The sequence below is a fragment of the Sphaeramia orbicularis genome, chromosome 13, assembly GCF_902148855.1.
Source record: "Sphaeramia orbicularis chromosome 13, fSphaOr1.1, whole genome shotgun sequence".
NCBI lineage: Eukaryota > Metazoa > Chordata > Actinopteri > Kurtiformes > Apogonidae > Sphaeramia > Sphaeramia orbicularis.
The window spans coordinates 52,177,525-52,193,865 of record NC_043969.1 but is presented as its reverse complement, the minus strand read 5'-3'; the positions used below and the strand labels follow the sequence as shown (position 1 = coordinate 52,193,865).

Genomic DNA, 16,341 nt, shown 5'->3' with positions numbered 1-16,341 from the left:
TTTAGCACTAATACACATTTAAGCACCACTCAGAAAACCACTGAACTACAGGAAAACCCACACTGTAACATAAAACACAAAAAAACGGTAATGTTCCGGCAGCAGGGGTGCCGAAAAAATACTGGAAAATAATGGAAAATAACCATCTCCTAAAAATATGGTAAATTTCCATAATTAAAATACAGGGTTTTTTTGCCCTAACTTTACATGAGATTTTGCATATTTTTCCACGTTTTAATGTTTAATAAAGAATATTTTCATGTTTTAAAACAAATAACAATAGATAGATAGATAGATAGATAGATAGATAGATAGATAGATAGATAGATAGATAGATAGATAGATAGATAGATAGATAGATAGATAGATAGATAGATAGATAGATAGATAGATAGATAGATTTCGGTGGAACTCAGTTGTCCAATCCACTGATAAAAACTGTATTTGGACAGTTTATCAGTGCTTATACATGTTATACATTCACAAAATACATGTATTCAACATTTTTGTTGTGAAACCTCCTGTAATTACACAAGATATTTGTCAATTAACAAACAAGTCTGGTTCAACTGACACAACAAATACTTCTTTTACAGTTAATTGTCCGTAATTTCATCTCATTGTATATATATATATATATATATATATATATATATATATATATATATATATATTATATTTATATTTATTTATTTTGTTTTGTTTTATTTTTTTTTTTTTTTTCAGTATTAAACTTTAAATTAACAGTTTCATCTCATGAATAGAAAACAAATATTTGTGAAATTATGATACATTTGCAAATGTATTTTAGCCATATTTTTCTGTGAAAAAAGAAAAAAAATTCTTCTAAAAAAATTTAATTTTTTGGTTATTCACCATTACAGTTTTTTCATGTTATTTTACATTTGATGTGTAAAATCACAGTCTATTTTTATTTCATTGATATTTTCCTGTATCTAAAAAATACAAGAAAAATCTGTAAAATTAACAGTGAAAATCCTGTTAAATTACAGATTTTTTTCCAGTGCAGGGAAACTCTATGAGCCACAAATGGAACTGCACACTTTAAAGCACAGGCAAACTGTTCTTTCACTTCATATTGGACCAAAAATATGAAAAACTGGGACAGAAAAGGAGGTTCTGATCCGCCAGGTTTAACCCATAAACAATATCTACTGATCTAAACTGTTTAATTTCTGTTGATCCACTAATCCTATCAATCCATTTCAATAATTGGTGTCAAATACAGTTTTTTATCTTTTCATGGTCATCAGATATGACCATATTTGGACGTTCAGAGGCTCCGTAGTTACCGTGGAAACACCGTCATCTTCTACAACAGGGGTGTCAAACTCATTTTCTTCTGGGGGCCACATTCAGTTCAATTTAATCTGCAGTGGGCCGGACCAGTCAAATAATAGCATAATAGGCAATAAATAATGACAACTCCAAATTGTTTTAGTGCAAAAAATAACATTCAACTATGCCAATAGTTATATTGGCAAACTATCCAAACAAAAAGGATGTGAATAACCTGAAAAAAATGAAATTTGTTAAGAAATTTAAGTACAATTTTATCAATATTATGCCCAGACTTATCATTTCTACACGTGCATTACATATGAGATCTACAAAGGCACAAACGTTAGTAACTGGCAGAAAATTGTTAAAATTGCACTGAATTTTCTTTAGACATTTCAGGTTGTTCATATTTGTTCAGGTTTTTCACATTTTATTGTTAAAGGATAGTTTCTTATTGTAAATAGTTTCATAATTTAATGTTTTTTGCACTAAAGCAAAGAGGAAAAAATGATGTTGTCATTATTTATAGGTTATTATGATATTATTGTTGAGTTTGATGCCCTAACTTTCACTTTGCAAATTCATCCTGTGAGCTGGACTGGAAACTCTGGCGGGCCGGTTTAGGCCCCCGGGCCGCATGTTTGACACCTGTGTTGTACAGCATTGATTCACCAGTAAAACGCATGGAGTTGGATCAATGACAGTGGATGGACACACTGGGTTTATGTTAAAAAAAAAATAAAATGAATGGACTGGGTCCAAACTGGACAAATATGGGTTTGATTTAAACTGTCCTTAAACCCAGACAGTGTTGATGGAGTCCTGAGTGTGGACAGAGGACGCTGACAGACAGACAGACAGACAGACACACAGACAGACAGACAGACAGACAGACAGACAGACAGACAGACACACAGACAGACAGACAGGATGGACTCCTTTAGTGGAGTCCAGGCTCAGAGGGATAATTGGTGTCAGAGTCCAAGTGTCTGTCATCACTCAGCCCTGGAGGAAACCGGACAAGGACAAGAGGTCGGACATGAAGACTGAGGAGAGGAAGAACCAGAGTAGAAGAGAATCTGAGGAGATGAAACCAGCACCGATAGGACGACTGAAGACGAAACCAGCACCAATAAATGACGTCTATGATGGACCCAGATGGAAACAGGGTGACTAAATATGGTCACTTCATAACACTGTCTCATGTCCGGATCAGGCTCCGGTCCAGCACACACTGTGGTCCAAATGTCTCCACCATGAAGCTTCAAGTGTTCAAACATTAGACACAAGACCAACTGGATCTTCAAAGAACAGGCCTGGACCCTGAAGGTAAACACTGAGCATGTGCCAGGACCAGGTCCACACTGGGACCAGGTCCACACTGAGACCACTTCAGTCTGGAACCACTTCAAACACCAACACTAACTTTAAAGACGAAACAAATCCACTGGAATGTGTTCAACACAACAGTAGAGGGACCACCTGGACCAGGTTCAACCCAAGGATGAGGGTTTGAAGGAAACACAGACGCTTATTATAGGATGGCTCTGTTCTGGTTCTGGTTGGATGATTTATGGCAAAAGGAAGGAGACTGTTGTCATGGTAACCGATGAGGAGGTCGATGACAATAATAATGACAATAACACAGTATTTGAATGAGTGTCCAATAAAGGGTTAAGACAGTTAATACAGTCTGTGATCATTGTCTACGGACGGACGGACGGAAAGACAGAAAACAACAAAAGACAACGAAGAAGAAAAACAAAGACAAAGAAGAACACCTGAGATGAAAATTGGGATGTCCAGGTGGTGGATACCTGATAGTTTTCCAGATAAGCAGTGGTGGTTAAATAAGACTATTGGCAGTTTGTTCAGAGTTCCACCCCATAAAAACAAACAGAAAAACAGATGGAGCTTATTTATGCAACAGTGAAACAGCAGCAGCAGCAGTAGGAGGACACAAACAAAAGAAACACCAGAGTCCAAAAGAAACACCAGAGCAAACATCATATAGGATACAAGTGAAATAGAAAAAGATCTGAGTAGAATCTGGATAAGAACCGGAGGAACATGGATATATCATTATTATTATCATTATTATTATTATTATTATTATTATTAACTATAATAACCTGGATATAAAATTCATTATTCTTTTTATTTTATTTTATTTAGTTTTTATTATTATTATATTATCTGTGATCATCAGACTGTCTCCACCCATGTCTCATGTCTCAGCTCCACCGTCTCCACCCACTGTGTCTCTGTTATAAATAGGACAGATATGAGTCAGGGATGATTTCCACTGGGTTGAATCATCATCATCTTCAGTTTCTACAGTCACATGGAATTTACAAACAGCTCCAAAAAATCTACTGTTTGGTTTTTGTGTTTTTGGAGGTGGATGTGTGTTTACCCCTGCTCTACCCTGGGCTCTTCTTCGTTGGTGTTTAACCCTGGGCTCTTCTTCGTTGGTGTTTAACCCTGGGCTCTTCTTCGTTGGTGTTTAAACCCTGGGCTCTTCTTCGTTGTGTTTAACCCTGGGCTCTTCTTCGTTGGTGTTTAACCCTGGGCTCTTCTTCGTTGGTGTTTAACCCTGGGCTCTTCTTCGTTGGTGTTTAACCCTGGGCTCTTCTTCGTTGGTGTTTAACCCTGGGCTCTTCTTCGTTGGTGTTTAACCCTGGGCTCTTCTTCGTTGGTGTTTAACCCTGGGCTGTTCTTCGTTGGTGTTTAAACCCTGGGCTCTTCTTCGTTGGTGTTTAACCGTGGGCTCTTCTTCGTTGGTGTTTAACCGTGGGCTCTTCTTCGTTGGTGTTTAACCCTGGGCTCTTCTTCGTTGGTGTTTAAACCGTGGGCTCTTCTTCATTGGTGTTTAACCGTGGGCTCTTCTTCGTTGGTGTTTAACCCTGGGCTCGTCTTCGTTGGTGTTTAACCCTGGGCTCTTCTTCGTTGGTGTTTAACCCTGGGCTCGTCTTCGTTACACCTGGATCTGTTTACATGTTAATGTGCACCATCGAACACCTCCTTAAATCATCTCCAGCTGCTGTTTTCTACGACTACAATGGAATGTTTGGAGCATTTATTAAATGATGGAACTAAAATAAGAAAACACTGCAGATTTGTCCTATTTTTAATGAGGTGTTCTATTTATAAAAGTAAATGACTGTAATAGAACGGGTTCCACTTTCATGTTCATGGTCTGACTTTAAACCCAGTCCAAACCCAAATGGAGGATCAGGTACTGGATTGGACTAATACTGGACTGGACCGATTCTGGACTGATACTGGACTGGATTGGTTCTAGACTGGACTAATACTGGACTGGACTGGTTCTGGACTGGAGTGGACTGATACTGGACTGGACAGATTCTGGACTGGACTCTAAAGGTTCAGAGTTTGTACATGGACTTAAACATCGATTCATACATCCATGTTCAAAGTCAGTTCTGTTTAGGACCCAGACCTAGACCTAGACCCAGACCCAGACCTATACCCAGACCTAGACCCAGAACTAGACTCAAACTTGGACCCAGACCCAGACCTAGACCAAACCTAGCTCCAGACCCAGACCCAGACCCAGACCTAGACCTAGACCCAAACCTAGACCTGGCCATAGACCCGGACCCGAACCCCAGTGGAGGTGGTCTTGGTGGTCCGTGTACCTCCTGATCCTCCAGTGGAGGTGGTCTCAGTGGTCTGTGTACCTCCTGATCCTCCAGTGGAGGTGGTCTTGGTGGTCCGTGTACCTCCTGATCCTCCAGTGGAGGTGGTCTCAGTGGTCTGTGTACCTCCTGATCCTCCAGTGGAGGTGGTGTTGGTGGTCTGTGTACCTCCAGATCCTTCTGTCTGAATCCTCCAGATTAATGAGTCCAGTTTTGCTTTCTGGTTCCAGACTGTAGTGGATCCACATCCATCAGATAAAGGCTGTAGAGTCTGTACTGATAATGTCCACTCTAATCTGATCCACTACAGACCACCATTATTCAGACCCAGACTAGACCGACCGTGGTCACAGATAAGTGGAGTCCATTAGTGGACGGGTGGAGGTTCTGAATACACTAGAACCACACTGGGTTCTGGACTCAATGGACCCGTCTGACATCCAACTCATATGATACTAATGTTCTCTTTCATCAACTCTGGCATAGAGAGAGAGAGAGAGAAAGAGAGAGTCGTTTGTGTATGTGTGTGTTTGTGTTCAGCTGGACTCACCGTTGGGTCATCTGTTCATGGGGTCAGTCGGTCCAGTCCGCTGAAACAGAACCAAATAAAAACAGTTAATGTAGTTCCAGTTCAACAGTAACATGTGTTTGACAAACAAACAGCTGATGACAGCTGAATAATAAAGCTACAAAAAAGACTGGAAACTAAACAACAGGAAGGTTGGTCCAATCCCCTTCAAGAACCACAAACAAACACAGGACATGTGACCTCCACTAGTGGGCGTTCCCAAACACAGCATGTGGTAGGAACTACCTTCAGCAGCGGATGAATACCATAGAAGTCCAGTCAGTAAAATGGTTTTATATAGAACTGTTCACAGAGAAGAACTGACAGTGTTTTAGAGACGAAAAGACAAGAGACAAAAAGACAAGAGACAAAAAAAACAGACAAAAAAGAAAACAGACAAAAAAGACAAGAGACAAAAAGACAAGAGACAAAAAAAAACAGACAAAAAAGAAAACAGACAAAAAGAGACAAAAATGTGAAATTCTGAAAAATTTAATTAAATCACAGAATCTCCATAAACACAGTAGAATAAAGGGGCGTCTTCAGACGTCTCTTAAAATGTCCACAGAGGACGATGGAGGGATGACCAACAGACCCTGGACCCTGAAGGACACACTGAAGGACACACTGAAGGAAACACTGAAGTGCAGACTGTCTCAGAGGTAAATGGATTCATTTTTCCGACGCTGACAAATGAATGTGTTGGTGGAGAATAAACAGACACAGAAATGGAACAAGAAAATTACACTGACAATGTCTGATCCACTGACATATGAGATGGATGGAGAATAAACACCAGAAAGGGGGGGGGGGGGGTGTGTGTCCAGACAGAGACACTGACAGAGGAGATCCAAAAACTGATGAAACGATCTGAGTCGATTCTGTCCTGAAACCAGATCTAATCAAAGGGTTAAAGGTGGACGTTTGGGTCTGTAAGGGTCAAAGGTGGTGGTCTATTATGGGATGGTTTTCCCTCTGGTTAATAGAATCAGGCTGTAGAACTTTTCTGCTGATGACGGTGCATCATAGTTTCCAGTACAAATACAGGAGTAAACAGTAGAAGTGCTGAGGCAGGAAAGCATTTCAACAACAACACAGACCATTAAATGTTCAACACACACACACACACACATTAACGCTCCTGTATCCGGTGAGCACATAATGCACCCACTGCTCTTCATCTTATTAAAGGTCAGATTATTTTTCACAAGTTGGTTTAAGTCAGAATTCAAACGTTGTTAAAATCATCTCATTCTTTCACTTTTGTCTCTTTTCCATTCCGATATCCAATATATCGGCCGATATCCGATATTGGCCGATAACTAATATATTGGCTGGTACATGAAAAAAGAACACTGATCTACACAGGATATAATAATCTTATATTAGATAATTGTGAACAGGTGGATTAACAGTTGCATAAATCTTTATCTCACACAAATAATTGACACAACTTTCAAATGTAAACTACGGAATCACAAAAATAATTAGAGCAAAAAATATGACTGAGCACAAAATTATGTTTCCACTCACAAATGTGGATGTGTCTGCCCCACGGCACTACAACTTCCCATGTGGACTAAGGACTAAACTGAGCATGTGCAGAGTGAATTAGGTGAGTCCTAAGTTGTTCCTGATTGGAGCAACTATAAGAGTTACAATTGACCTGTGTTACAACTGTGCCCGGTCTCCCCTACACTATTAACACCCAGGTGTGCCTGCAGAATGAAACTGTGAGGTAAACAGGAAGCGCATGGACATGAGTGTGTGTGTGTGGGGGGGTAAATACTTCATAAAATGGGGGGGTGGGGTGGGATTAGCAGTCCATCCTTGTCAGAGCGTGTGAGCGGGGGGGTGGGTGGGGGGTGATTATGTGTGTATGGGGGGTGATAGTGTCATTGTCCGAGCGAAAGTGAAACTAACATCCTTTGCTGTTCCTCTAACTCTCCACGCAGCATGCGCACGCACGCACACACACACACAGGAGCAGCGAGCGACAGAATCTTCGCACAACAAAAAAGTTAATATATCAGCTACATATTGGCCAATGTGGATTAATCTGTGATACACTATAATTGGCCCATCGGGCTCTAGTTCATATAAATGTGTTCAATGGAAAAACTAGAGTTTCACCCAAACTCTTTTTTTTCTCCGAATAGTTGTTTTTTCATAGTTAAATTGGTCTATGACACAAAACTGTCATGGAAAGACCTCTGAGTCCAACTAGAGTCACATGACCAAAACAAACAGATGTTGATGGATGTTAGAACAAGAGAAGAAGAGTTGAACCCAAACGTGTGTGTATGTGTGGACACACCAGGAAAGCACATCAGTTTAGAATATAGGAGGAGATAGAGGAGGAACCAGCATTCTAGATTCAAAACAACACAGATTTATGTTCATGTTTCTGGAAGGACTGACACTGACATCTACCAGAAGAAAGAAACAAATCAGCACATTTGGGATTGAATGGACAAACCAACATTCAACACTTATGTTTGGAACACATTTATGTAAATATGGGACAGTTTAGCTCAGATGGACCATGGAAAAGAGACTAGAGTGAGGACACTGGTGAGAAAAGGAAGTGTGTTAGAGGAAACAGCAGCAGCTCAGTGTGTGTGTGTCTGTGTGTGTGTGTGTGTGTGTGTGTGTGTGTGTGTGTGTGTGTGTGTGTGTGTGTGTGTGTGTGTGTGTGTAAGCAGAACTAATCATGTGAAGATGTTTGGGGTTAATGGGCTGAAGCCTCGTTGTCATAGTAATGATACCAGCACAGATCTGGAACTACATTCATCTGGGGCTGTTTCACTGCATGACTCTGCAGATACACACACACACACACACACAGGATACCAATTACACTGGCATTAATGCACACAGATGTTGAAGCAGTTTCAATTTTGGATGCACATGCAAACAAATATGATGGACAGTAGAATAATAAATAACCCTTTACCTCAGTGTTTTTCAACCTTGGGGTCAGGACCCCACGTGGGGTCGCTTGGAATTCAAATGGGGTCGCCTGAAATTTCTAGTAATTGATAAACATAAAAACTTACTAATAAAAAATATATGGTGAGTTGACAGAGACAATCCTAATACATAAAAGACATGACAAACTGAAGCTGACACTGCAGCACTGTGGTTCTGTTTATCTGTCAAATGTTCACTGTGGTCAGTTTCAGATGCTGCAGCTCTTTCATAATTCATAGTTTCAGTTCTTGTTTGTTCAGTATTAATTGTCAAGACCGTTTCTGCCTCAACTCCACGGTGGCTACGTTCTGACCAAAACAATGCAGTGTACGTGTGATGTCATCGTGTATGCACAACGAGGGCAAAATCAATAAACAGAATCGTTAAGCAGGCAGGCAAACGATTCCAAGGAATTGAGCTACTGGTATCCAGTTCTCAAAAAGAACCGGTTCTCAATTCCCATCCCTACTCACCATGAGCCACAGCACACTTTCAGCCACTGAGTGGATCAACACTGATACTGAGGCCGACGCCCAGGCTGAGGCTGAGGCCGACGCCCAGGCCGAGGCCGCCGCCCAGGCTGAGGCTGAGGCCGACGCCCAGGCTGAGGCTGAGGCCGACGCCCAGGCTGAGGCTGAGGCCGACGCCCAGGCCGAGGCCGACGCCCAGGCTGAGGCTGAGGCCGACGCCCAGGCAGAGGCCGCCGCACAGGCTGAGGCTTAGGCCGACGCCCAGGCAGAGGCCGCCGCCCATGCTGAGGCTGAGGCCGACGCCCAGGCAGAGGCCACCGCCCAGGCTGGAGTCAGTGTCAGTGGTGTGTTCAGTTGTGGACGCCTGAGGTGTGTTTGGAGAGCAGTGATGCATATATGTGTGTGTGTGTGTGTGTGTGTGTGTGTATATCTGTGTGTGTGTCAGATTGATTGTGTTCTTATTTCATCCATCTCATCTTCATGAATGATTCAAAAGACTCCAAATATGAAATTGTCTCCCTGACCAGCGCCCTTCGTCCAAAACACACAAACACATAAACACACAAACACACTCATCGCCTCCGTCTCCCCTGGCATATGGGAGTGGGAGTGTGTGTGTGTGTGTGTGTGTGTGTGTGTGTGTGTGTGTGCATGTATGTGTGTGTGTGTGTTTGATCAGAGGCTGCCTGAGGCTGAGTCCAGATCACATGGTCTCAGTGGTGGAAGCACAGAGCTACGATCAGAGGAAGACGCACAGACCGAATCTGATCCACAGAGTGTGTGTTCAGTCCACTGGACGAGGATCACACACACACACACAGATATATACACACACACACACACACACTGGATGGAATCTAAACAGGTTGTTTATGACAGTGTTTGACAGACTGTTCATGTCCTTTACAATTTATATCACAGTTCAATTCAGTGCCTTTAATGAACCAGGTCTGTTTGTTTATGTTCCATGTGTTTATTGTATATGTATCATGTGTTTACTCGTGTGTTCTGGTTTCCTACTGTGTCCCCCCCCCCCCCCTCCTCCTCCTCCTCCCCCTCCCCCCCCTCCTCCTCCTCCTGCTGTACTTTCATTTCCCACTTTAGGATCAATAAATTCCATCTATAATGGAACTCTGGTCCTTTTCTTGGTGGTGTTTTTATAGGTCAGTTCATTTAAAATGACACTAGAAACAGAAACAAACTGAGAAGGAAGAACTATTGAAATGTGCAGCCTTTATACAACAGTAAGACAAATGTCAGAGGACAGATCCAGCACAACATATATATATATATATATATATATATATATATATATATATATATATATATATATATATATGTATATGTATATATACATACATATACACACACACATATATATATATATATATATATATACACACCACATAGATAGATAGATAGATAGATAGATAGATAGATATCCTTCTAATTTATTATGTATAATGTGTTTGTTTTTATTGGTATATTCTATCTATCCTTCATACATTTATCCTTCTGCCTCTTTGTCTTTGTTTTTTTCACTTACTGGTTAAATGTACAGATGTTTATTTATGGATGAAATGGATGAACATGTTTAGTTTTATAGTGAGACTGGGGACGTCCCTGTGAATAAAACAAGTGCACATCCTGCTGTAAATAATGGAGGAACCCCTGACGGTTACAGGAACAGCATTCAGCCCACATGTGTCTGAGTTCAAGTCAGATTCATTCAGATACAGACACAGGAGGAGGACCATGGGAGTGTCCACGGGAGGAGGACCATGGGAGTGAGTGACTGAGGTGGATCTGAGGTGGATCTGAGGTGGATCTGAGGTGTCCGTCTGAGTTAGTCCATCATCTGATCTGATCTGACATAAACACAGTCCAGCAGGTCAACACCGTAACCATGTCACCTGTCAATCAAAGCCGTATCCATGGACGACTGCAGAACCTCCTATTCACTCTGAGCTCACATTAAAAACATGGAAAAAACACACAACACAAAACATATCAGGGTGTTTGGATTCATCTGACTGGTCCCAGGTCAGTCCCAGACCCTCTGACCTCTGACTGGTCCAGCGGTGGGGTCAACCCTCCGGTCAGTATCAAGTGGAACTGAAACACTAATCAATATGTTTAATTCAGCACAAAGACTGATGGGAAATAAAAGAGTATGAGTCAGCAAACAGAGGGATTTATAGACCACAGAGGATTTAGAGGAGAAGGAGGAGGAGGAGGAAGAGGAAGAGGAGGAGGAGGGTCTTTTATGTTTTATTGTATCTTTTTTTTGTTCATCAGTGATGGAAGGATGGAGCAGGAGATTGACAGGTGGATGGGTGCAGCGTCTGCAGTGATGCAGTTGTATCAGTCTGTGGTGGTGAAGAAGGAGCTGAGCCCAAAGGTGAAGCTCTCCATTTACTGGTCAGTCTACGCTCCTACTCTCACCTGTGGTCATGAGCTTTGGGTCGGAACCAAAAGGACCAGATCCCAGTTACAAGTGGTCTAAATGAGTTTCCTCCGTAGGGGGGCTAGGCGCACCCTTAGGGACAGGGGGAGGAGCTCAGTCACCAGGGCGGAGCTTAGAGTAGAGCTGCTGCTCCTCCTTATCCAGAGGGGCCAGCTGAGGTGGATCAGACATCTGCTTCGGATGCCTCCTGGACTCCTCCCTGGGGAGGTGTTCCAGGCATGTCCCACCGGGAGGAGGCCTCGGGGAAGACCCAGGACACACTGGAGAGAGTATGTGGTGTCTGGGGAAAGGGAAGTATGGGTATCCCTGCTTAGACTGTTGTCCCCCCGACCCGGTCCCAGATAAGTGGAAGAAAATGGATGGATGGATGGATGGATGGATGGTAATGGGAGTGTTTTGTTTGTAGTCTGGTCATGTGGCCTGATGGTCATGTGACCCCCCCCCCCCCCGCCTAAACAGATGGTTCTATTGTCAGTGATGATAATAAACAGATGGTTTCATCATATGTATATTTGTCATGTTCAGTTTCAGCTGTAAATACATGAACTGAACAGATGATCAATTATGAACCATTTCAACGTTTGCGTTCAGGAACAAGTTCTGTTTTTTTGTTTTTTTCTTTTTTTTCTGTCATCCATTGAAACTTTTGTGTTCAGGAACATGATCCGTTTTTTTCTGTCATAACTGCGCTGTTTTCTGAAACACAGGGTCAAAGGTCACTGAACGGACTGACCATGTGATGGACTAGAGGACGGTCTGTGGGTTCTTCTGGGTTTGAGGATGTGTTTAGTCTCAGGAGGGAATCATTGTTTCTGTGCTCTAATCTTTTTTGTCCTTTGTGTTGTTGTGTGTTTTCTGACAGTGGGTAATTTCCATTCTATTTCTAAATATCTACACACACAAAAGCAGACAAAGGCAGATTATTCTGCTGTTCCTCTAAAACACGGATTAGTCATCTGCTCCTCTAAAACACAAACTGTCCTAAATCTGCTCCACGGACCGCACACGCATATACAGCCAGTTAGCACCGCCCACGGAGCGCGCACGGAGGGTCCACGGAGCGTGCACGGTGGGCCAGAGGAGCGTGCACAGAGGGTCCGTGGAGCGTGCATGGTGGGTCAGAGGAGCGTGCACAGAGGGTCCGTGGAGCATGCACGGTGGGTCAGAGGAGCGTGCACAGAGGGTCCGTGGAGCGTGCATGGTGGGTCAGAGGAGCGTGCACAGAGGGTCCGTGGAGCATGCACGGTGGGTCAGAGGAGCGTGCACAGAGGGTCCGTGGAGCGTGCACGGTGCAGATTTGTAATTTTCAACTGTACTCTTCCAGAACGTTCCTGCGTTCGTTTGTTCTACTAAAAACATGAGTGTGGAGCTCAAACCTGAGATGATGCAGCTGTTTCTACAGAACAATGAAGATATAAAAGGTCAACATGAGCACTTTATAGATAGTTGCTGTCGGGTGGAAACCTCTTATGTCCAAAACAGTTAAGTTTCAGGAAACTAGAAAAATGACGTAAATCTTGGAGTTCAGAGCTGTCGTCAAAGCACTTTTCAACAGTTTTCATTGGTTCGATATTTCTAAAACCATCAGACTAACGTGAACACTGACCAATAGAACAGTTCTATGATAAAAAAAAAGGAAAAAAATGGACTGGATTCCAGTTTCTAAATGTAGACATGCCGGAGCCTGGCCCTTCAAGAACTTGGCATTGTGGGTAACTTTACAGTGCTTTTCCTGAATGTTCTGGTGTTTAGCGCCCTCTTCTGTTCGTGGACATTCTGGGTTAAGGTTCTGTTCAGTTCTAAAGTTTGCACTGATGACCAAACTCCTCCTGTCCAGCCTCTGTTCTACAGTTAGCAGAACACTGGGCAGGGCTTAGAAAGACAAACACTGGGGGCTCGTCCGGGATTCATCTTCTGAAAAGATGATCTGCAGTGGGCTGGACCAGTGAAAAAAAGTTAAATTATATTATGATCCAGTTTACATGTACCAAGTTTCCTTAAAAATCTGAATAACATGAACAACTTGAATTGTTTTAAGAAAAACAAGTGCAATTTTAACAATATTCTGCCTCAGTTTATCATTTACACATGTGCGTTACAATCACACAAAACATTTAATAACAGGCAGAATATTGGTCAAACTGCATTTATTTTTCTGAAGACATTTCTGTTTGTTCATGTTTGTTCAGGTTATTCACATTTTTATAAAAGTATAGTTTGGTAGTGTAAACATTTTCATGTAATTGTACTTTTTTTTCCACCAAAAAAACAAAGAGAGACTTTGGGGTTGTCATAATTTATAGGTTATTATGATCATATTTTACAGGTTCTGACCCACTTGAAATCTAATTGGACTGTATGTGTGTGTATGTGAAACCTGAATTAAAATGATTTTGACACCATTGATTGTTAATATCTTCAGTGTAATTTTTGCGTTTCACAAATTCATCCTACAAGCTGGACTGGACCCTTTGGCGGGCTGGATTAGGCCCCCGGGACGCATGTTTGACACCTGTGATCTACGGTAACGGAGCAGATGAACGACTGATGGAGCGAGATTTTCAGGAAATGTTGACACTGGCAAAAGGAGCAAATGATTAAATTTTGGTGGTGATCGGGGGGTGACTGATCTGCGTTGGTGGAGGTCTAGTTCATATAAATTTGTTTAATGAAAAAACGACATTTTCACCCAAACTGTAGTTTTTCTCTGAATAGTTGTTGTTGTTAGAGGTGTTTTTTCATAGTTAAATTGGTATGTGACCCAAAACTGTCATGGAAAGACCTTTGAGTCCAACTGGAGTCACATGACCAAAACAAACACATGTTGATGGATGTTAGAACAAGAGAAGAAGAAGAGTTGAACCCAAACATGTGTGTGTATGTGTGGACACACCAGGAAAGCACATCAGTTTAGAATTTAGGAGGAGATAGAGGAGGAACCAGCATTCTAGATTCAAAACAACACAGATTTATGTTCATGTTTCTGGAAGGACTGACACTGACATCTACCAGAAGAAAGAAACTCATCAGCACAGCAGGGATTGAATGGACAAACCAACGTTCCACACTGGTGTTTGGAACACATTAATATAAATAAGGGACAGTTTAGCTCAGATGTCCAAAGGGACGGAAAAGGGACAGGGGACACTTGGATCCATGGTTCTGACCATCATTCTACCTCTGAACATTTGCAATACTTTCGTCGCTGAGCAGTGATTGGTGGATTGGACAGACAGACAGACAGACAGACAGACAGACAGACAGACAGACAGACAGACAGACAGTGGATTGGACAGACGGTCTAATCACAGCATCCTCCGTCTTTTCAATCAGATCTTGTTCCTGATTATTATCATTACTGTTCCATTATGCGTGTTCTTGGCAAGACGAGAACCCTCATCTACAAGGAAAATGTCCACTGATGGTACTGAGGAAAAACACACACACAGACAGAAACACACACACACATAGAAAAAAACACACACACACACACACAGTCTCTTTGGTCTCATTACAGCTGAGGACTCTGATAAACCAGTGAACGATGCACAGATGAAATCTGTCCAGTGGAATTAAGCAGGTCTGTCCTCTAATTCTAATGGAAGGAGCACACGGACAAATGATCATAAATGATCACTGCACACACACACACAGGTCCTATTTCTTCCTGTTGCCTGTATCAGTCGTACTGGTGCTGATTGGCCTGTAATAGTTTTCTGGGCTGTTTAACTGTTTGAACTGAACCCATGGACTGAACAAACACTGGACACAGACTACAGACACACAGCAGCAGGAGGGGGGGGGGCTGATCCACTAAACATACAACAGCATGAGGACGTCTGTCTCCAACATGAGGACGTCCCAGTGTGGACTCAGACTAACGCAGAGACACATTAACGTCAACTTGAACGCTGACGCTTAAACCAGACTCAGACATAAAACGTGTTATTGATCTGCACACGCCTCAGCCTTTAGCCCCCCCCCCCAACCAACCGCCTGTATTTATGGGTCCACTAACCGACATGACGGCGCCTCCTCAGGGGTTATCGATCAGACGCCAACAGGAGCAGCAACAACACCTGAGCACTGAAGGACACACATATGATCACTTCATCCGCTCACCCCTGAACATGTACAAATGATTGATCACCTGTTGAGGAAACCTGTTTACATTAGAAGTATTGATCAGGTTTTCACAGTCTCACTGTTCTGTGTAGAATGTGGTCTCAGAGTCAGCCAATCACATCAGGGTCATCAAATTTGTTAGCGCGTTCTGTTGTAGAATAAGTCCGGGTTCTTTTTGGTCTCATTTTTATAAATGTATTTTTGACTTTAACTGACGACAGTATAACTCAGCTGAGGATCCACACACCGACCAGGAAATGGATCCAGACACAGAACAGGATTAGAGCTAACACAGCTAACACTGAACAGGCAGGAGAAGTGCAACGAAAAGGGACCAAGGTTAGAAGAGTTTTGGATTTTTCATTATAGTTTTATTTAGTTTTGACTTTTTTTTTCTCTAATTCAGTTCATTTTAATTAGTTTTTAGAGCAGGTTTGATAATTTTTGTTTTCATTTTTTTCTAAATGCTTAGTTTTAGTTTAGTTTTAGTATTAATTTTAGTTTTGTCAAATCTTTTATCTTCTTCGCCGTCATATCCTGCTATAATGCACTGTGACAACCTGGAAGTTGCCCCAAACACACACACACACCCTGTAACATGCATGTTGGCATCCAGATCCACGCCGGAAATTGTCACCACAGCATCGACACCTGATTCGCCCGAAGTTGGCGGCAGTTTTTAAATACCCCCCCCATATCTGCATTCGGAGAGTGCGGCGGTGCGTTCGAGTCGGCACGACACGGAAGCGTCGGAGCAACAGCTCGTTAGTAGAG

General features: G+C 42.3%; 1 long non-coding RNA gene across 1 annotated transcript; it reads left to right on the top strand.

The window, feature by feature from the left end:
- Positions 1 to 7,692: 7,692 nt before the first annotated feature.
- LOC115431284 (uncharacterized) lies at positions 7,693 to 14,309 on the top strand. Its single transcript, XR_003937070.1, has 3 exons — positions 7,693 to 7,794; positions 13,229 to 13,233; positions 14,281 to 14,309. It is a non-coding gene; the product is annotated as an uncharacterized LOC115431284 (long non-coding RNA).
- Positions 14,310 to 16,341: the final 2,032 nt, after the last annotated feature.